Source organism: Pelmatolapia mariae, linkage group LG5 (genome assembly GCF_036321145.2).
Source record: "Pelmatolapia mariae isolate MD_Pm_ZW linkage group LG5, Pm_UMD_F_2, whole genome shotgun sequence".
Taxonomy (NCBI): Eukaryota; Metazoa; Chordata; class Actinopteri; order Cichliformes; family Cichlidae; genus Pelmatolapia; species Pelmatolapia mariae.
The window spans coordinates 1,858,258-1,880,188 of NC_086231.1; the positions used below are offsets into that span (position 1 = coordinate 1,858,258).

At 43.1% G+C, this 21,931-nt stretch overlaps 1 protein-coding gene across 8 annotated transcripts in view; it reads left to right on the forward strand.

The window, feature by feature from the left end:
* Positions 1-21,931, forward strand: part of pcbp4 (poly(rC) binding protein 4) — a 186,907-nt gene that overhangs the window by 68,671 nt on the left and 96,305 nt on the right. For 6 of the 8 annotated variants that reach the window (XM_063473306.1, XM_063473307.1, XM_063473312.1 and 3 more), the window contains one exon: positions 5,855-5,900. The gene's annotated coding sequence lies outside the window, so the exon portion shown is untranslated. The remainder of the gene's footprint in view (positions 1-5,854; positions 5,901-21,931) is intronic. The other 2 variants (XM_063473308.1, XM_063473311.1) reach the window with 1 other exon arrangement.

Genomic DNA, 21,931 nt, shown 5'->3' on the forward strand with positions numbered 1-21,931 from the left:
TGTGCAGAATCTGTGTACCTGCTCTCATTTACTGTCTTAGCTGTTTGGTGGTTGTTGAAATTTTGTGAGGTTTCACCTGAGATTCTGGCGTTTCGGGCAAAATAAATTTATATTAAAAAATCGATTCAGGATTTTAATGAATCGATTTCACGTTATCCAAGCCAGAATCGATTTTAATCGATGAATCGATTATTAAAACCCACCCCTATTTAAAACATGCCGATGACGACCGATGTTCACACTCTTATTGACACTCGGTCCACTTCTGTGACCTGGAAAATGCATTTATGTGTTTATTCCTCCTGCTTTGGGGAAGTTGTCAGGGGTAAACAGGTTTCATGGCACCTAGGACTGTGGTGGCATTAAAAGAAGGAATCTGCAACAAGTTTGTATAAAACCAGCTGCAAAACAAGCTCCCAGAATAAGCTTTCAGATTGAGGTGTCATTAGGACACCTGTGTGCAGAGGGTCCTCACAGTAAATCTGCCTGTTTGTTTCTGGGTCTGTGAAATGAGCCACAAACGAACTGGACGGAGAAAATGTGATCACACATTAGCTGTGGGTAATTGGCCAGTTTAATGGCAGTTTTCACCTCCCCACGTGCCAGTTTTTTTCTCTTCTTTTTGTTGTTACCCCCTACCAGCAGTGCTTTATAGGAGCAGGGATAAATATCTGCTTTGAATTGGTTTAATGCAGAGATGTCAGGCATGTGGCCCGGCTGCTGCTGCTGCTGGTGCCAAACAGGCCCAGTGGGTCACGTTAATAAAGCAAATATTTTAATAAAATGTTCGACTCCAGGAGTGGAAGTGTAAATCTCGACAAGTTGTTTGAGTCGTGAGGAAATAAAATTCAGTTTTGTTCTTGGAGGATTTAGTACAAAACATCCGTTCACACGTAACAGCAAAAAGTTTACTATATGTGCAAATACTGAGACTTTTTATGGAGGCTGCGCTCATTCTTCTTGGGATAGGTCTGGCTGTTCTTTCTCTTTATCTGCTTTGATGTTTAATTCAATCCAATGCACAACAACTGTAGCATCAACCACTTTGTATTGTAAGGTAAAGACAATAATACAGACAAAACAGCAACAACCAGGTGAAGCCCTTTGAGCAAGCACTTGGCGACAGTGGGAAGGAAAAACTTCCTTTTAACAGGAAGAAACCTCCGGCAGAACCAGGCTCAGGGGGGGGGGCCCGCTGCCATGAGCGGCTGGGGGGCAAAGTCACGCTGTGGAATAGAATAGAATAGAATAATCCTTTAATTGTCCCACAAGGGGAAATTTGGTTGTAACAGCAGCCAAAAAGACACATATACAAACAAACAGTACACAGGACACAGAACAGAAACATACACAATTTTTTCTTACATATTTACATTAAGGACAATGGTTACTATATACAGAGAGTACCGTACAGTACAGGAAGAGAGCCAGAGTTTAAATGTAAACATGTTCCGAATGTATTTGCATCTGTTAATATTCAATCGTTTTAGAGATCCAGCCCTGAGATCAGATTAGCACATGAATATGAATATAGTACATTTGACTCCCAGAGCCGGCCCGTCCTCAGCTGTAGCTGAGCGTGGTGGGAAAGCTTTATCCGCTCTATTGTGAGCGCACGACGGCCGCGAGGACGGAAAAATGTCCGAGTCTGACCTTGAATTTTTTCATTTTATAAACACAATCAATCTTTATTGTAGATCAGTGCATGAAATATGAATGTTTTTATTGGTTCACGCTGTGCAAATATGACCAGTGTTAAACTACAGTAGTTGTGGATTAAAGTGGTGCAGGTAGAATTTATGAGCTTCATGTTTGGTCTGTGAAGCTGTAAAATTGGTAAATGTGACTTAAAAAGATGCTGATGAGCTTTTAAACAACAGGTTTTTTTAAATAAACCTTTTAGAAAAAAACGTCTCCCCGTGGCCGCCGTCACCGCCTCGATTGGCGGTCGAGAGCTCTGAGCAGGTTTATGTTAAAGCTCAGTTTCAGTTCAGGTTTAGTAAGTTTCAGTGTTGGTGTGAGCTCCTGATCGGGAACAGGGCAGGGTTTTAGTGCCTCCATGTCTGACAAAAACTGAAATAAACATGAGAACATTTCATTTTGTTGTTACTTTTTTCTCTAATATTTTTCAGTAAAGCGTTTTTTCACACTTGGTTTTAGCTTAAAATAGTTGACTCTAATAACCTTTATTCATAAAAGGCCCTCCTGCTGGTTTCAGGATGAAGGGTGTGTGTTTTTTAACACAAGTGGGTGGAGGTGAGTTTGTTTCTGTGGTAAAAGGAAACAAAACGAGCAAATGTACAATTTGTGAAAGAAACTTGGAGGGTGGTGGTTTTTACCGGAGAACAGTCAGCGTGAAGTCGCCCAAAAACCCAGTGAGTGCCTCTCTCTGTCCAATCTTTGCTCTCGTATTACAGGAACGTGAACACCGAGCTTTTGAGAACTCGCTGCCTAATTAGACTCCCTCCATTCTCCTCTAATGGTGCCTGATTTTTGACACTGAAATATAGACGTGTAGAATCAGCGTGTGTGTGTGTGGTACGGTCAGGATCCTGACAATGTGTGCGATGTTGGTTGGAGAGATGGACAGGAGGGCTGCCGTCCCCCTGGACCTCTGGACCTCATTATAGCTCTGAAGGGAGACGCACACACGCGAACACGCTTAACATCCGACATCTGGAAAAGGGCAGAGGGCGCACGTCGACGCACTCACGCCGGCACGCACAGCTACACCAGCACAAGTCTGAAAAAGGGCATAGAGGGCTTAAAAAGAACACACACACACACACACACACACACACACACACACACACACACACACACACACACACACAATGAGCGGTGGATCATGCCCATAGCAGCCATACAGCAGAGTCCTGGGATTCCAGGATACTTTGTTCCTTCAGCCTCTGTCGTCTTTTAGTCTAGTCATCTCTCCCCCTGCAGTTGTCACAGTGTTAAACAGCTGAGTGTCCTCTCTAACATCAGACACGCGCCCCGCCTTAGACCGCCTTTACAGCTCACTCACTCACACACTCACACACACACTCACACACACTCTCTCTCACACACACACACACACACACACACACACACACACACACACACACTCACACACACACACCAATTCCGTTCGAGTTATTCCTCCCTGGAGTTTGTGTGTGAATGTCACGGCATGAAAAGCTCTTCGGCTTTGCTTTGGGCTCAGAAGCAATCTGTCTGCATTCGTTAGCAGCTGTTGCTTTGTGGAGGAGAACCTCGAGTTGATAATGGCTAAAAGTTGTGATTGACTTTATTCTGAGTGCACGCTTGACCAGAGTTTTGGAAATTGCAGGTTTTGATTTGTTCTTTCACTGGATGAAAATAAGAGCACTGGAAGCATTTGTGTTTAAAATCATCTCTCCGGTCTATAAGGACTGAGTGTGAACACGGTCTGTGTGACAGTAAAATGGGAACGTGAAGGAAAGTTTGTAATTACAGTGACTGAGTGTCAATGACGAGCGATAGAAAGCAGCGAACCGGTGATGCAGAGGCTTTGAGATGCTTCATAACTCCAACACTTAACAGAGAGGAACAAATCAAACCTGAGAGTTTCAGCTGGTGGAAAACAGCAGAAAGCAGGAACAAAGTTTAGAAATCCAAATCTACTCTAGTTTTTACATTTGTGTGACTGCAGGCTTCAGAATGATGGTAGCTGTGCATGTAAAACATTAGTGAGACTGCCTCACGTCTCAGATACACTCAGCTGCCTGGAGTTCAGCTTTTCAGGGTTTTTTGTTTCTTATAAGTAACAAAATAAATGAATTGTCAAAACCGTTTGATTTGTTATGGTCTAAGAGCTATGACTGTACAAGCGATTAATGAAATAGAATATCTGTGCCCATGGTACTCCAGAGGTGACATTCCTCCTCATTAACAGTGCACGCTTTGAGTTTGCTGCACGGGACGATGTCGGTGTGTGTGTGTGTGTGTGTGTGTGTGTGTGTGTGTGTGTGTGTGTGTGTTCATGTTTGTAGCAGAGTGACCGGTGGGTGGAACGATTCTTCCACTCATGAATCGTCCCTTTGACATTTCCTCAGGGATTTTGTTCCTCCTGATCTTTGTACCTTTTTCTTCCGACCCTCTGAGGACTGGATGTCCGTATATGGGACAAAGTCTTACAGTTCAGTGCTGTCTGTCACAAGGACTCAGCCCTGTTAGGACCTGTTCAGACGTTCTTAATGAAGTTAACTTTACATAAAGGTCTTGACTCACATGTGGTTTCACACAGTTTCCAATATCCTGCCCTTTAGAACTCAGCTAAAGACCTGCAGCGAGTCTGCGATGATGTTACCTGGTAATGATGTATTCAAGCCTCTCACTCGGTTTCTCAGTCATAGATTCAAAGACATGAGGTGCAGAATATTTCACCAAAACAGAACACCTGCGGTTATGACAGAAATAGATGCTGGTGCATCGTTACTGTGCCTCAAAAATAACCAAACGAAGTGTAAGCCGTGGTACGCTGAACACTGTTTTTGGAGCTGTCTGAGGGTATCTGAGGTCAGGATGGGTATAACTAATGAGGTTAGCACAATATTAAAAAACAGCATCTATAAAGATCAGTTTGTGTTCAGGCCGGCTCCCAAAAACACAAATATGCAAAAACTGTAAACTGACTCAGGGACATAAAGGCGTTTTTAAGGTTCTGCTATTTCTGGGTGATTTTGGTAGTTTCACTTTCACTAATTACTTTTATTGTTAATTTCTATAATGATATAATTATAATAAGTATTAATAATAATAAAATAAGTATTTTTGCTTAGTTAGACCTTTCTTCTGTCTGTTCTTACCTTCAGTTAACAAACAGGCCGTTTGCTCCTAACTCGCTTTTTACTTTGTTTACTTTGGTTCAAGGTAAATGATGTGATGTCAGTGGCTCAGTACATCTTTATTGAGTGAAAACACCTTTTAAGCTGGGTGGGCGGAGCTGTCTGAGCCCCGCCCACAGTGAAAGTCCACCACAGAAGCAGAAATGATGCAAAATGAGCATTATAGACAAAAAAAAGCATTTCCCGGCATGCAATTCAGAGGTGTAGTTTTGTAACAGTGCAGTTTCACAAAGAGCTTTTCTTTCATTACTAATGAAACAACAGTCAGAATAAATGGTCTTTGTAGTGGTGAGAACTGTTAGTCTATGTAAGTTTATTCTAATCTGTCATTTATTTATATTTTTCTCTTTCTCTCCAAACGTTTTTCCTTCAGGTCAAAAAATATAAAAAATATGTGTGTGTGTGTGTGTGTGTGTTTCCACAGCTGTGGCTCACTGGCCTCACAAACTAATTTGTTAATAAACTGCATAAATGAACCTGGACGTGGACGTCTGTGGGCTCGGTGTCTGTTGTGTGGGTGTCTGTAGAAAAACAGCTCAGCAGGAAGAGTTTAATACTCTGAGACGTGCAGCAGCTGTTTTTATGCATGTTAATTAAGATGTAACATTTTCTTTATTCATTCTTTTTTAACTTCATGCCAGAAACTTTAAAAAAAAAAGTAAAATGAGGTCAAACTGAAGTATCTGTCTTCATCATCTGTAAATTTCTCTCGTAGCACAAATGTTTTCCAACAAGCTTTAGTGGATTTTGAACATGGATGCAGCAAAGCAACCATTTTCTTAAAGAGAAAGTGGAAACACATCAGAAATCCACTAAAATAAAAGCTGTCAGTGAGCTTCAGAGGCTAGCTGCCCTCCCTCGTTTGCTATGCTAGTGCTAAGCTAAGCTAACTAGCTGCTAGCTGGTCAGTGTGTTTGTACTGACTTTAAATCTCGTCTCGTTTGAGCGGATGGTAATCAGAGTATCTTTTTCTGTTCCCACAGGTCTCGTTCCAGGAATGCCACGCCCACAGATCTGAGCAGCAGGTCGGTGAGTGAAATGTTTCTATGCTTCAGCTGTTGTGTTAAAATTTATCGGTTTTATTTTACTGTATAAAAAGAGATGAAGCATGTTTGAGGCTACACAGAGCGAGACGGTTTACATGAAGAATACTGAGGAAGAATCTAGAAACTTCTGTAAGTCTGAGGATGGCAGTTGGATCAGAAAACATGGCAGCAGTTTTGCTGCTCAGATATTTGCAGATTAAATCCTGTTTCTTGATGATGTCAGTAAATTCGTTAGAGCAGTTGTTGTTTTGCACTTGTCTGCTTCTGGCTCTCTTGCACAGCGCGTCTTTTGTCCCGTCTCCCTCCCCTCAGCCTCAGCTGTTCATGTCAGATCGCCGTCCCTTACTGAGCCAGTGCAGTAAGGTTTGCAGGAGGTTTCTTCCTGTTAAAAGGGAGTTTTTCCTTCCCACTGTCGCCAAAGTGCTTGCTCATAGGGGCTCATATGATTGTTGGTGTTTTCTCTGTATTATTGTAGTCTTTACCTGCTAATATAAAGCACCTTGGAGTGACTGTTGTTTTGATTTGTAAAAAGTAATTAAATCAAATTGAAGTAAACTGAATTATTAATTAGTCTGTGGAGAGGCGAGACACATGAGTATTATATTCACTTTGTATTTAATAAGTGAAGTCGGTGAATTTCAGCAGTGAAGCCATAGCTGAGCTCATGAAGTCGTGCACTTGTTGATGCTACGTGAACATGTTGACTCTCTAACAGGTATATGATGGTAAACTACAGACATTAATTGTGCATGCAGAAGCACCATATGATGCTGTGGCATATGTCAAATGCCCAATTTAAAAAAAACAAAATCAAAACAGAAATTTGTTAGCTAGCTGCTGGCTAGCATTGATAGCGCCTTGAGGCGACTGTTGTTGTGATTTGGAGCTGTATAAATAAAGTTGAATTGAATCTCCTGCTGCTAAAAATGGGTTGGTGGTCTCTTCCCTTCCATTACTGAACTACACTAGGCTCTAACATAACAGCATTCATTTGCAGTAGTTTGTAGTGGAGCAGGTACGTCACATTAAAAACAGCTCTTTTTGTTTTGTGTGGTTTCCAACAGGAATCAATATTACGAGCTCCAAAACAAATTTTTGCTTCTTCTTCCAGCAGCCGAGTCAGCTAATAAATCCATGTTCACTGCTTGTGGTTCACATTATTTTCCCTATTTTATTGACTAAGATGATTAATCACAAGCATTACTCTGAATTATTCCTATATTGAACTCTTTCATCATCTCTCATCTGTTTGTTTCTTGAGTCATAATAGTTTGTATTTTAAACGTACTCAGGCTGATTCCAATAAAGTAGTTCCAGTTGTTTCTTCTACGTCTGAACTTCATGTCGAGCTGAATTATTGTACTTTTTGCTCCGCTATATTTTTCTGACAGCTTTATTAGTCACTCTGCAGACGTGTACAAATAAACTGCAGTGTTTTACATACATAAGATAAATGTGAAGAGTACGTTTAAATTCTGTTAGATAACTGCAACATTAGACTTTACGCATTCAGCCACTGAAGAAGCAGCATTCATACATTTGCTAGTTGAAGTATATTGTAGTATTATTTTTTTTTTGCGTACACACATCAGATTTAATGCTCCTCCTGTTTTGCCTGCAGCAGACTTGGAGTAATGTGTGATTTGGTCATGTGAGCATATTTGATGACATCATTATTATATCCTCCAAACATGTCATCCATATTTGAACTTTTTGCAGTTTTTCTGTCATCTGTAGTGAATTACACCTTCATAAACTTTATGCGCCGCTGTGATTGATTATCATTAGCTCCACAAATACAAATAATCCTTTAAAAGTTTCTCTGTGGACACATTTTTGCAGGAAATTCATCAAACTGAGTGAATTGCGTGTCACTTCGGTTTTCAGCGCCTGCAGCAGCCATGCAGCCATCCTGCTGAACATGAAGGAAACGCTGCGTGGAGCCGAATCTGTCTTCACGCTGGCCTCACTGCCCTTTGGCCAGTCATGTAAATAACATCTGTCAGTTTACACACGGCGTAACGTGGCCGTTTGCACACCTGAACAGTTTAATGTAAAACACACTCGGATCATTTCACCGAGCTGCTCACAAATCTAACAGATGAACCTGGTGCTGATCAGAGAACTGGACCAAAGTGGTTCTGTGCAAGCAAGAGGAAAAATCTCAGCATTATGGATTAATTATCAGCAAAGCTGATACACGTTTTAATTTGAGTCTATCTGGAGACTGACTCAGGGCTGGAGCCTCGAGTGGACGTTAGAGGAACTGCAGTTTCTGGTTTCGTCCTTCACTCCTGGAGGTTCATTTTGTAGCAGATAACCACGTAAAGAATGGAATATATCAACACTAGTCCTGGACTTCTGACGCTGATTCTGTCACTAAAACCGTCCAATCGGTGAGCTTGTTTAACTTGAAGGTGCTCCGATTCAGCATGTGTTTAACATGTCAGCGTCACAGGAAGCCCAGCCCCACATGGACTCGGTGGATGTGTGCTCCCACACACGGGTGGAGGTGATTTCTAACTGAGCTCATCTGTAACAACATCAGGAATCATCTGGGCCTCGCCTCTGTTTCCTTTTCTTTCCTGAGCCAAATTTTCTGGGTCTGTCTGACTCCTCCTCCTCGTCTATCTCCACCTTCTTTGTTCTTCTCTCTCCTCTTCGTTCCCCACCATCCATCCCTCTGCTTTTATCAGTGCCGCTGCCGTTTTTGAGTTGACGGTCCTCGCTCTCCGTCCCTCTGCCACTTTTATCTCTCTTCATCTCTCTCTGCTCGTTGCCTCCCCGTCCCTCTCTCCATCTTTGGTTTAAATCAACGTGACTGCTTGTTTTCTCTCCTGCTCTCATTCGTCCTCTCTGCCAAGATGCCAATTAGTGTGTAAAATACAAACTCTAAAAAGGCCTGTGTGTCTGCATATAAAGAAAACGTGGAAGCAGAAATCAGATGGATTTGGGTCATCTGTGCTTTCACAGCCTCAGAAATCGTTCAGATTTCCATCCTGTTTTATTTTTAATGCCAAAACGTTGCCAGATTTGACATTCCCCATTAAATAGTGACTTTTACACCACCACTGGTGATCTTTCACAGACGTACTTATGTATTATAAACTGATGTGAATGGATTGAATTAGACTTGGATTAAACACTTTTAGAAGTTGGACAGATTTCCAATTACTCCAAAAAGTCCAATAAATGAAATAATAAGTCTTTGCTCCACTTAAACTTCTGTACACTTAAAGCTGGAGTTCGTACTGGGGACATGCGGGGTGGGATTAGCCTTTGAGAGGCCAGTGCAGCGTGTGACTTTGACTTCCAGCTTTGCATTTGATAACCCATGCATGGTAAATGAGACTCTCTTTTTCCCCGGCTGCTGTGTTAAACATATTCCTGACATTTTATTCGTCCGGTCCCTTCGCTCCATGGCTTTAATTTTCAGACATCACCTGGAGCGTCAGCGAGGAGGCGTGAGGTCGCTGGGTCAAGTGAAGGATCAGTTGTGCAATATGAGCTCATTTCCTGCTGACTTTGCCACTGTGTGACCTGTGTGTGTGTGTGTGTGTGTGTGTGTGTGTGTGTGTGTTTGTTTCTCTCAGATCCTCCAGGTGAACTTCCATCCACTTGTTTTATGCATTTTTGATTTTGTGGCTAAAAAAGGAAAAAAATCTGAAAATCCTGCAGATGCTTGAGGCTTGGCTAAACTGGAAAATCCATCTGGGTTCATCTACAACACGACAAAGTTCAGTAAGAACAAATTTCAATTAATGATGAGATAAATGAATCATCTGTGTTCGGCTGACTCTAAAGCCTCGAAGTCACAGTTACGCAGTAGGAGCTCGATTCCTTCTGACTTTGCCACAGACCGTGTGTGTGTGTGTGTGTGTGTGTGTGTCAGATTGTCTTGTGTCTTTGTTCCTTTGAAATCCTCTAAATAAATGATATCATGATGAAATAAATGACGACACACATCGGCTTTGGTGCTGCTGGAGAGATGTCGATGTCATGAACAGTGACAGAGCTGCAGCATTAACATATGAAATCAGTAGAAATATCATGTTTTCATTACGTTTTAGCTTTTTTAACGGTTTGAGCTTCAAACTGAGTTATTTTTATATCCTCTGAACAGTTTTGGGAAACCCAGGTTGGAATAATTTCTTCATTTTTCCCTCCTCACATGAAACACAGCAGGAAATGGTCCACTTCAGTCACATTCTCACTGCTGGAAGTGCTCAGTGTGGTCGGGCGAGGCTGCTGCCTGGACAGGGCGTGAGGCAGACAGTCTGGTGCGTAGCGAGTGGGCATTATGTGTGCTATTACCTGTTCTATTCTCACACTGGAGCAAATGAGTGCAGTCAGACTCGCTCTGTCGGGTAATTGTGTTCTTACATCACCTCTGAAAGTGATGTCCACAAGTTCAGCGCTGCAGTGATTGTGTGGAAACATGTACTGTGTATAAAGGATAGATGTAGCCATGTCAGCCAGCGGTTAGGCCTTTTTTGGTGCTCTGTTTGGTGTGACACTGAGGGACCAGTGACCACCCTGTTTTAGCCCCCCTTTCTCTCCAGCAGGGGTCAAAATGTACAAAACAAACTTGATGTTGTGTTCAGTAAGACTTATGAACACAATGAGCGATCAAGTCTCTGAGCTGATCAGGAAGGTCTAATGAGCGAGCGTGAAGCTCTTTTCTCAGACCAAACCAGAGGCCAGACAGTTGAGTCGCCTCCTGCTGGCCATTAGAAAGAATGCAGCTTTACGTTTTCGCGCTGGGAGCTACGTCTCCAACTTAAATGAGCCATGGGCCACAGCATGTTCATGCTCTCTGCTCATCTTGCCTTCATATTAAATCATTTTTGGGTTTATAAAGAACTTATTGTCACGTTGTACTCAACAAAAAATCACTTGAAGGCCAGACTGCATTATATTTTTTCATGTCAGTGTAAGGGGTTGACGGGGGCTGTAAGTGGCCCCCGGGCCGCGAGTTTTTGACCACAGCTTTAGAGACAATTTTCTTAGTTGAGCCGGCACTCGTTGTTGCACCGATGGTTTAAATTTGTATGGAAACATTTTCTTTTCTTCAGCTTTTATAAACATGTAAATGTAGCCATTCTTCAGCATGGAGACACATTTTAAACTGTTCTCTAGAAAACTTTATTCTAACTTTATTCTCTCTCCTGAGTAAGCGCTGCTTATAGGTGTCCGAGTCTTTACCTTTCAGTATAAAACACCTTGTGGTGACTGTTGTTGTGAATTGAGGTTATATTAATAAAACTGAACTGGATGTTTCCCATAGTTGTAGGTATGGCAGTGCAGCTGGAGTCTGTCTTTCTGGAGGTTGAATATCTCATCCAGTATAACTACTGGATGAATTTTTATGGGATTTTAAATGCACAGTCTCCAGAGGCTGAATCCTACTGGTTCTACTGGCACGAGACGGCTGCTGGTTGGATCACACAGATATTCACAGCTCCCAGATGAATGCTCGGTGTGACATTGCCGTCATTTTTCCACTCGTACTGAGCGGCTGACAGTTTGTTATTCAAATGCCTCAAAATGTTGGATGGATTTTTCTTCCAGACATTTGTGGCCCCCAGAGGTTTACTGTCAGATATTGGTTTTAAAAGACGGGGTTTGTACGGTAATGTGCTTCTTCTTTGTTTGTGCGAATACACTGGAGACTTTGAGGAGTAAAAATATTACCCATAACCTACTGTACAATCTCACAGGTTAATACAATATTATTTTATTTTCATTTAAGGCACAACTGAGTCTCACTCTGTTGCTTGAGTTGGCGTAACTCATCTGTGCACAACCGTTTACATCAAGTGTCGCTCCCGGGTAACCCGAGGAGGCAGCTCGTACGCTGAGCTTCTGAAGGTTTAAGAATAAATGATTAATGCGGCCATGTTGGTTCTTTCTGTTGTGTTACGTAAAGACTTTGATTGCGGTGGGTGTTTGATGTTTTCTAGAGACTTTTTCTGAGGGCGATCGTGGCTCAAGAGTTGGGAGTTCGTCTTGTAATCGGAAGGTTGCCGGTTCGAGCCCCGGCTTGGACAGTCTCGGTCGTTGTGTCCTTGGGCAAGACACTTCACCCGTTGCCTACTGGTGGTGGTCAGAGGGCCCGGTGGCGCCAGTGTCCGGCAGCCTCGCCTCTGTCAGTGCGCCCCAGGGTGGCTGTGGCTACAATGTAGCTTGCCATCACCATGGATATGTAAAGCGCTTTGGGGTCCTTAGGGACTAGTAAAGCGCTATATAAATACAGACCATTTACCATTTACCATTTTACTCCTGTAATGTTTGCCCAGCATTCATCTTCAGGACGGCTCTTCAAATGTTGAATACAGCAGTAACGGTTTGGAACAAAGAGTACGAGAACGGCGGCAAAAGCTGAGATCTCGTCATAGTGAGAAAGGACTCGGAGCACAGACCTGCTAACGCTGCGTTTTCTTGGGTTTCTCCCATTTTGGTTTCTTGCAGGTAAAACATGTAATTTGCACGACTATCAAATTGTACTAATAGTATCGTCTTGATGCATGCTCAATCATCCAGGTAAGTAAATCTCCAAAGGTTGATTCTGTTCATCTGGACGTAGCGTTTTGTGGGAGAAACATTTCGTCACTCATCCAGGTGACTTCTTCAGTCTCAGCTGACTGCAGGTTTCAATCTTATAAACAGTACATTTGCATAATGACTGAAACCAGCCCACTGAGGAACAATGGGCTGGGAGGTCAGTTCCTTCATCTTAATTATGCAAATTCTCATGACCACTGATCAACAACCACAACAACACAAAACACTACGTCCAGATGAACAGAATCAACCTTTGGAGATGTACTAATAGTAATAACTCATTAATAATTGTAACATGAAGGTTACAGTTATATAATAATATAATTATACAGACATTTCCACATTGTTGCTGGAGGCTTGCGTGTCCATGTCATTGCATTGTTTCGGTGGAAATTAGAGTGGACGGCGGTACCTGGGTGAGGTGCTACCTGTGCTGTTCTTGCAGCAGCACGTCGCCCCGCGGCTGTTTCAGCAGAACAATGCCTGCCTCCACTCTGCCAGAGGAGAACAGGCTTTTCTCAATCAGCAGCATATCCACACACCTCCTTGGCCAGCATTTAGTCCCAGTATGCCACTTATTGAATGGGATGTTCTGGGTTGACGTATTCATCAGAGGCGGCCACAACAGCCACCGCTGCACAGGTGCAGGCTGCACTCGTCCAGGAATGGAGATCCTCAACAATAGATCCGGACACTTGTGCAGTCTATGGGCACATTGATGATTGTTTCATGATCAGATGAGGCCTCATGTCAAATATCTTGTACAGTATGGATACAAATTGTGTCTCTTTGTGGTTTTACTGTCCTTCTGTGCATGTGTTATGCTTCTGGCGGGACTCTCTGACCAAACTGTGCGGTTGAAGGAAAAAAATGTCCGGGTCAGAAAAAGAGCAGGATGGTGATGTTGAGTCAAAGCGAGTGGACGGAGAGGAGCTGATGTGCAAGCAGTTTCCCCGACGAGTAGCCTCACACACACCGCTCTCTCTCTGGGTTTCGGCCACTGACGAGAAACAGAGCGGAGGTAGAGGAGAGAGAGTGGTTGGAGCACGACTCTGAGGGTGGCCAAATCCAAACACACAAAGATACAGCACGTATGTACTCTCACACCCAGTGAGGTAATCGCAGTTTTAACAGACTGGCTCTGTGGCGGAGGTGCTATCGAGTGCGCTGCTACATTCCTACTACATCAAGTGGAACCGCTCAGTCGCCAGAGGAAGTCACGCTGAGACAAATCAGTCCACATCTAATCTCCAGTCCTGCCAGCGGTTGTGTTGTTCCTCCAAATCTTCACCATGAGTCACGTCCTGAGTGTTCTCGGCCCGCTGTAAGGAATGTGCTGATGCCGTGGAGATATTTTTATTCGCTCCCCGTTGAGCTGCCATCTCTGCACTGCCTGTGGTTGTAACTTTTACTGGCTGTCAGTTGGCCTGTAAAGCTTCCCCTCCACGACGACCGATGACGGTTCAACAAATATGAGAAACGAGCGATGAGGCCGTGTGGAACAGCCGGCCTTTTCAGCTGCTGGGACACACAGACAGCATTAAGAACATTTTTATTCTGCTTTTTCATGTCGTGTTGTGTCTGTTATTTCCATCCATTCATCTCTTAGAAGAAGAAAGAGTAGAATGCTGTTGCCCTCACACCACAACACAGAAGTCCAGCCTTCATATTAAAGTGGTGCAAGAAGTCTCTGATTCTGATTAGGATGAAGGAGATCTTTCCAGCGCCTGTTTTCTTTCTGCAGTCTTTGCTGCGTAATGCTTCACCTTGTATGTCTGAAACTCCAGGAGTCAGTGACACAAAGGCTGCCCTGTGCTGCATGAATGGGATATGCTTTTTCAAAGAAATGATGATGATATATAATTCATTTAATTTGCCCTGTGATAGCTGGGATAGGTTCCAGCCCAACCAACGATGTGAACTAAGTGCAGATGGATGGAAGTTATCACTGCGCTGTTCTGTAGCTACCATCAGCAGTAACACTAACAGCAGTAATGTGCACGTGTACATATTTAGCATGGGCTAAACTGGAGAAAGAAGTTGAGTGAACCTCACATCTTTTTGTGCAACGTTGCTTCATATTCTTTGGGTCGCACTATTTTCTCCTGCAACCTGCTGCACAAGCAACAGTGGCCTGGCTCATTTCTCTTGGTGTGCAGGAACATTTCTGAGTGCAGCCTCGTTTCAGATCCTTATGTTTAATCTTGCACTTCACTGGAGCAGCTTCGAGTGTTTAAATTCAACTAACTTGAATTTTATTTATACAGTGCCAAATCACAACAACAGTCGCCTCAGGGTGCTTTATATTGTAAGGTAGACCCTACAATAATAGATACAGAGACAAACCCAACAATCATATGAGCAAGCACTTTGGCGACAGTGGGAAGGAAAAACTCCCTTTTAACAGGAAGAAACCTCCAACAGAACCAGGCTCAGGGAGGGGCGGGGCCATCTGCTGTGATTGGTTGGGGTGAGAGAAGGAAGACAGGATAAAGACACGCTGTGGAAGAGAGTCAGAGATTAATAACAAGTATGATTCAATGCAGAGAGGTCTATTAACACATAGTGAGTGAAGAAGAAACACCCAGTGCATCATGGGAATCCCCCAGCAGCCTACACCTGTTGCAGCATAACTAAGGGAGGATTCAGGGTCACCTGGTCCAGCCCTAACTATATGCTTTAGCAAAAAGGAAAGTTTGAAGCCAGTGGATGTCGGTAAATTTTCTAAAGCTAAATGAAAATAAAACTGAAGTTGTCATTTTGGGCAACTTTGTCAATAATCACATCGATAGCACTCTGGGCCCGCTTTCCTCCTACTGTAAAACACATGTAAAAAACCTCGGTGTCTACCTTGATGGTTCTTTTAAATTGAATAAGCAGGTGAGTGCAGTAGTCCAGTCCTGCTTCTTTCAGTTAAGACAGCTAGCCAAGGTAAAGCCATACCTCCCGGCTAACATCTTTGAACGTGTCATTCACCTTTTCCTTACCTGCAGATTGGACTACTGCAATTCATTGTATTTTGGTCTTGACCAGGCCTCCATCCATCGTCTTCAGATGGTCCAAAATGCAGCTGCTCGCCTGCTAACTGGTACCAAACGGAGAGGGCATATAACCCCAGTTTTAGCTTCTCTACACTGGCTTCCTGTCTCCTACAGGATCCAACTTTTACTTTTTGTTTTTAAGTCGCTTAATGTCCGAGCTCTTCTTACCTGTCTGAGCTCCTGTCTGTTTATGCTCCAGGAAAAACCACGAGGTCTAGCTCAAAATTAATGCTGTCCATCCCACGGACTAGTCTCGTGGTGATAGAGCCTTCTCTGTGGCAGGTCCCAGACTTTGGAATAGTCTCCCCCTTAATATTAGATCTGCACAAACACTTACTAAAGACACATTTTTATGCCCTGGCTTTTAACACACTATGACCCAAGCATTTTGGTCTTATTTTAATAGTCTTAGTTATTGCTTCAATTCTTTTATTGTCCTGTCATTGTTTTATATTGTTATTATTGTTTTACATTGTTTCTTTTTAATGGCATTTTTATATTGTTAAGCACTATGTGCAGCATCGTCTGTCTGGAAATGTGCTATATAAATAAATTTGACCTTGACCTAATCTTGAAAGTAGAGATAGTGTCTGTCTCCTGAATCCAAACTGGAAGCTGGTTCCACAGAAGAGGGGCCTGAAAACTGAAGGCTCTGCCTCCCATTCTACTTTTAAATACTCTAGGAACAGTTTAAAGCCTCACAGGGATTATTTGTACATGCAGTTTACATACCCGTATCAAATCAGTTTTCAATGTGCCTTTGCTGGGTTGGAGCGTTTGATGTCACTGAGCTCAAGTCATTTGGTCATTCAGAAAACTCCTTTGTCCACCTCGCCTGGAGTCACTTTAATATTACCTCCTCGAGGCATTTAGTGCCGGCTGCTCTTGAATGCATCTTTTTACTCAGTAAGTCATGAAAAATCATAAAAGTAGCTGCAATGAAGCAAATGCACGAACAGCCTTCAGAGCCAGCACGACCCAAACTCTGGCTACAAACGACAAGTGAGCATAAAACGGCAAGAGAAATTACATAAAGATTTTAATTGTGATTAATGGGCGTGGAGCCAATGGGGTTAATGGATCCTGTTATCAGTGGTTGTGTCAGGATCTCAGCTGGATAATAATGACTGCTCTGGTTTTGCGGAGCATCTAATTCAATAAAGAGTCCATTACTTCCTGCCTGTTAGCCCCAGGGAGCCCGTGCTCCCTGCCTCCGCGGCTCTCCTCCTTCACGTCAGCGACTGTCTTTGGATGTTGGTCTGTCACTCATTTCTAAGGATTAAATTACTTTAAGGGTGTGAGTGTTAATTAAGAAACCATGCTGCCTAAGCATAAACAGCTTGCTAAGATACAGCGTGAAAGAATTAGCTTTTTAAACTCAGTATAGCTTGAATACAGCATCCACTGGTCACCTCAAGGCGTCCACTTACTAAAATGCTCGTACCGCAGGTCTGTTCCTCTGCTGCTCCTACACACATTAATCAATCGGATAAAACTAACTGTACAAACTGCCAAAGATACTGGGATAGCTTTTAGGAATAATTTGATTTAGATCAATCAAATCCTCACAAAATCTTTAGTAGCTGATCTCAAGGCAAGCGCTCACGTCCATGTTGTTGTTTGTAAGCATCACTGCTGTGTGTTATCATAAAATAAGTGTTCATCAAACAGTGACACGAATGGTAACTGATTACTTTTTCTTATAAGGTGAATATGTAGCTTTCAAAGAAGAAGAACAATAAAAACGTTTTACCATCTTACTATACACACTGATATAATGAAGATCAAAAGAATAAATAATCAGATCAATATACAAGTCTGCACATGTGATTTTTTTCCCATCTTTTTTAATCTGTGTGCTGTCAAGGAATGAGCATATCTTTATAACATCATCTCAGTCTCACAAGCCCCACCCACCTGTAATATCGTGTTTACTGGGGCAGCCAATCAGAGCTGGCTTGAAGGAGGAGGAGCAGGCGTGGTTTGTTTCAGACAGATGATGATGTAGGACTCTCGATTATTCAAAGCTGCTCTCGTAAAATCCACAAACCAGAACCTGAAGCTGGAAACGAGCAGAATTCTTGTTTTTCTTGTTTGTTGGCCTGAAATGAACTAAAAGCTTTTAGGAAACTTTCCTGTTTGGTGACTTGCGCACTGATTTCCTCGTTTTTACTGTCAAATGCTCTGTAGATGATCGTACAGCCGGGCTGTGGAGGTGAGTCACTGGCAGGTGGAGTCAGCCAGCTGGAGGAACTTTAAAGCCTTTGCATTTTGATGCGCCGCACCACCGCCCACCCCGTGCTCTCGGGGCTTAGCTGTCTTTCCACTGTTGATTAGTAGACTTGGATCCAGCTACATGTTCTGCACAGGCCGGTCTGTCATCGTCATGTGAGGTGGCTAATGTTGGTCCAATTACTTTGGAGCTTCTCTCTTTGTCTCTGTTTCTTTTAGGGTTTAGCTAAAAATGCAAAATCTCTCTGACCTCAGTTTGAAAATTCTTGAAATGCAGATTCATGTTTCTCAGGTGGAACCTGTGCACAAGTTGCACAAATCTATCTGCTGCATTTTTACCTGCCCAGTGATTTCAAAATAAGGCCAAGTGGGGAGCTTCATGTTTGCCAGCGAAACTTTAACCCCTTAAAGCCTGAAATATGACATCATTGCCAGAAAACCACGACACGAACCTTCTATTGATTACTTGCTACATTTAGCTTCTTTTTTTTTTAATTGCTTCAAAATGTATTGTACGCTTTATTTAGGTTTTCATCAGACTGATGATCTACTAGTCTGAAAAGCTAGGTTTGTATTAAACATGTGACACCAGGCGTTAGGTTTGGTCACGCCTCCTTCTCTGAGCCGTACCAGTCCGCGCTCACACGCTGCTTCTTCTGCTCTGTTGTCGTTTGTTGTTTGCTTTCCATTCAAATCTGCCCCGCACTCCTCTTCTCCTCTCTAATACGCTTTACAGTTCCCAGCGGCCAGCGGCCTCGTAAAAAAGAGGAAATTGAGAGATGATATCCACGCGCACTCAGACATGAGAGAAGTGGCTCTCGAGTTAAGGAGGCAGTTGAGAGCAACTCTCCAGCTGCAAACAGTGAAAAAAGTCTGGGCTTCATTTTCATATAAAGCAAACGAGGCAGAACCAGAGAGCACCGTCTGATGTGTGGGTGTGCTGACACCGTTTATGTAGCTGAATCTTTCTGACAGCAGTTATGAGGCTTCGACAGTGAATCATGGACCTCTGTGCTGTCAGCGTTTCAGTGTGAGGGTTAGTGATGGGTGGATATTTTAACCCAACCAAAGAGACCAAAGTGAGCAGTTTTGTTACCTGAACTTAATCAAACTTTGAGACGCAGAGCAAAGCGGGAGGACGCTTGTGTGAAGCTCATTTCAGCCACGTGCATCAGCTGCCTCGTTCTTTCTACCCTGAGCTCATGACAAGAGGAGACAGTTGGATGGTGGTAAACTGAAATCTGCTCTGTCTTCACCACAACTAAATGAGCTCAGTAGGTCCACCTCACACTCCATCACCTGCACGAGATCCCAGGATATCAAACTCTCATGGACAGAGAGAGTCATGAGAGCTGTGATTGGGTATAGACTACCCACAGCTCTGGTCTAAAGGCATCCACTGGTCTGACACGCACCTCAGCGTCTGATTGTTGTCTTCTTTTTCTCAGTAACAGAAACCAAAGGTGTGATTTGTGATCCTGCTCAGAGCCGCTGTTGAACGCGCCTGAGTGAGCTCGGCTGCACCTTAGTGTTGACTTTCCTTATTGACTGACGCTGATTGACTGCAGCGTAAATCAAAGCCGACACTGTAGACATCTTTGCTGGGACCACCTTGTCCACTTGACCAGCATAAATCTTACTTTTAGGTTGACATTTACTTCCTATTTTCACCGCTCGCGTGGGCCGCCACAGGGGGGTAGCTCCACGTGCTTAATTTGGCAGATTTTTACACCAGATGCTCGTCCTGACGAAAGCCCAACTGGACTTGTGTCTCCTCCCACAATCGAACTGGGGATCTTTTGCTTGTTAGCCCCTGAGATCACTGGCATGTTTGTTATTTAGTGAAATAAATACCCAAATGATTTTTGATCACAGAGGACTCATCAGTACGAGGGTGAGAGACCTATCGAGGGTTTGTCCGGTCTATAGTGGTGCTCAAGTCCACTGTTTTCTGCAGCTGCCAAAACTAAAGCTCTCACACTGTGGATACATGAGGAAAAGGGATTATGATGACATGACGGTCCCTAAATATTTCTTCGAGCGTCTTCAAAGGGCTTAAAACCTTGAAGAAAATGGTTACGGTGGATTTGGGAGAATGTCTCCCTTTAAAATGTCAAATAAACTTTGAATCTTCTGTAGAAATGAAAGTTTGTGTGATGAGGATCAACCCGCAGGCATTCAGCAAAAAGAGAAAATATTTATTAGACGATAATAGAATCATGATATTTTGGTTTTGTGACCTTCACACAGGCTTCTAAGCAGAGGCTTCATGATTTATACATGTCAGCAGAATAAATATTTTTATGTCATAAAATGAGAGAACGCTGCAGCGTCTTCGGTTCTTTGAGCCAAGGTCGGAGACTCTTAGAGGAGATTATAGGGCGACCTGCCACGCATCGACACACTTGTGTTGCACACACTCAGATATCTGGATCTGCGTCATACGTACCTCACGCTCTGTCTGTGTGGTTCTGTGTCGGTGTGTGATATTGATGGCTGCTAGCTCTGAGTCGAGGCTAATTTAAGCAGCGAGAAAGCCGATAAAAGGCAGGAGCTCGATTGGCCGCTGTGTTTATGTCTGCACGTGTGATTTGCTGGTTCGGTGATGTTTGAATTTCATTCACTGAAGGCAGATGTTCTTGGACTGTCTGTAGCTGTTATTTATCAAATAACAGCATTAAAACACAACACACAGTGGGGTGGCTGTGATTAGCTGACTGCTAACAGCTGCCCGTGTCAGTCAGAGTGATCATGATGCTAACTTGAAGTGTCATTACAGCTGAGGAAGGTGAGCTGTGAATAAAGGTTTATTTCCTTATTAGGTTTATTTTACATATAAGGTTTTTATATAAGGTTTATTATTTTGCTTGGTTGATGTTTATCAACGATTATCGTGTGCTGTAAAGCTGAGTTGCTCCTGACGCGTTCATCTGAGTTGTTAGATATTAGAAAGAAATCACCTAAGGTAGAAAAAGTTACGAGACATGTTGTGTAACGTTGCACAGCTGCAGTCCGTTTACCACGTACTCAGCATGGCCACATTTCCTGACCTTAAACTGCAGAAATGATGTGAACTTTTACCTGTGGCGTGAGAGACGAGTGCTTCGTTCACCCTCCCTCCACCCCGACCTCCTCCTGCAGTTCATATCGAGTTCAATAATTCAATAATCTTGTGCAATAATCAGCCAGCAATTCTATTATATAAAGTGGGTGAACAAATCAGCTGAACAGAGCGGGTGGGTGGAGGACTAAAACAAGCACGTTCCTGCTGCTGATAACTGCGATTGTACAAACTCTACGGCCGTTTAAATCGACAGTGTTGGTTTACAGAGCCGCGCGTGACTCAGCCGTGAACATTTCTTTGTATTTAAACAGACTCAACACAAAGAGCACACGCACTCATCTGTGAGTGATTCTGCTTTGCTTCCTTCTCGGTACGCTTCGCCGTCGTCTCCTCACAATGAGAACTGATTCTGATCAATTCTGAAAAGGAGAAAATGAAGACGTGAATGTGTGTTCCTAACTGACACCCCAAGATTTCTCAAATTAAATCGATGTGTCAGGAATGATTACTGTTTTTTTTGTTGTTTTTTTTTTTTAAGTAGACAGTTTATGAATTATGAAATTTGGGGCAAAATAAAAATGCCTTTAGTGCACATATACACCAAAAAATCAACTTTCTCTCTTTTTGAAAGTTGTTCTTTCATTAAACAAAGGAGGAGACAACAGTGAAGAAACACCTGACACCTGTGTGCTGTTTACAAAGCAGATGAAAATCCAGTAATTAAAGGCAGACTGCAGGTCGGGTTGTTACCGTATTAAAGTCAATACCCCGCGTGCTCCAAAGGTCTGGTGCTTCTTTGTGCTTGCAGCAGGTGATCTGCATATCCTGTTATGGTATTCAAATCTCCTCTGGTTGGCAGAGAGTGACATTTGAATACAGTCTGACTGTCTGCCTGCCTTTTCTCATTAAGTGGCCTGAGAGACAGCAAAAATGTCACAGCTGAGTCTTTCATCATCCCTCCCCAGAGGTTTGTTTTCTCTCTGTCGTCGGTCACACCCACAGTGCAACTTTGTGAATTAGGAAAGAAGAACATTGCGTCGTGTTTCTGTGGCTGTGCAGATTAGTTATATTTTTCTGTTTGCTCTGAATATGAATTCGCTGCAAGGCTTCAAC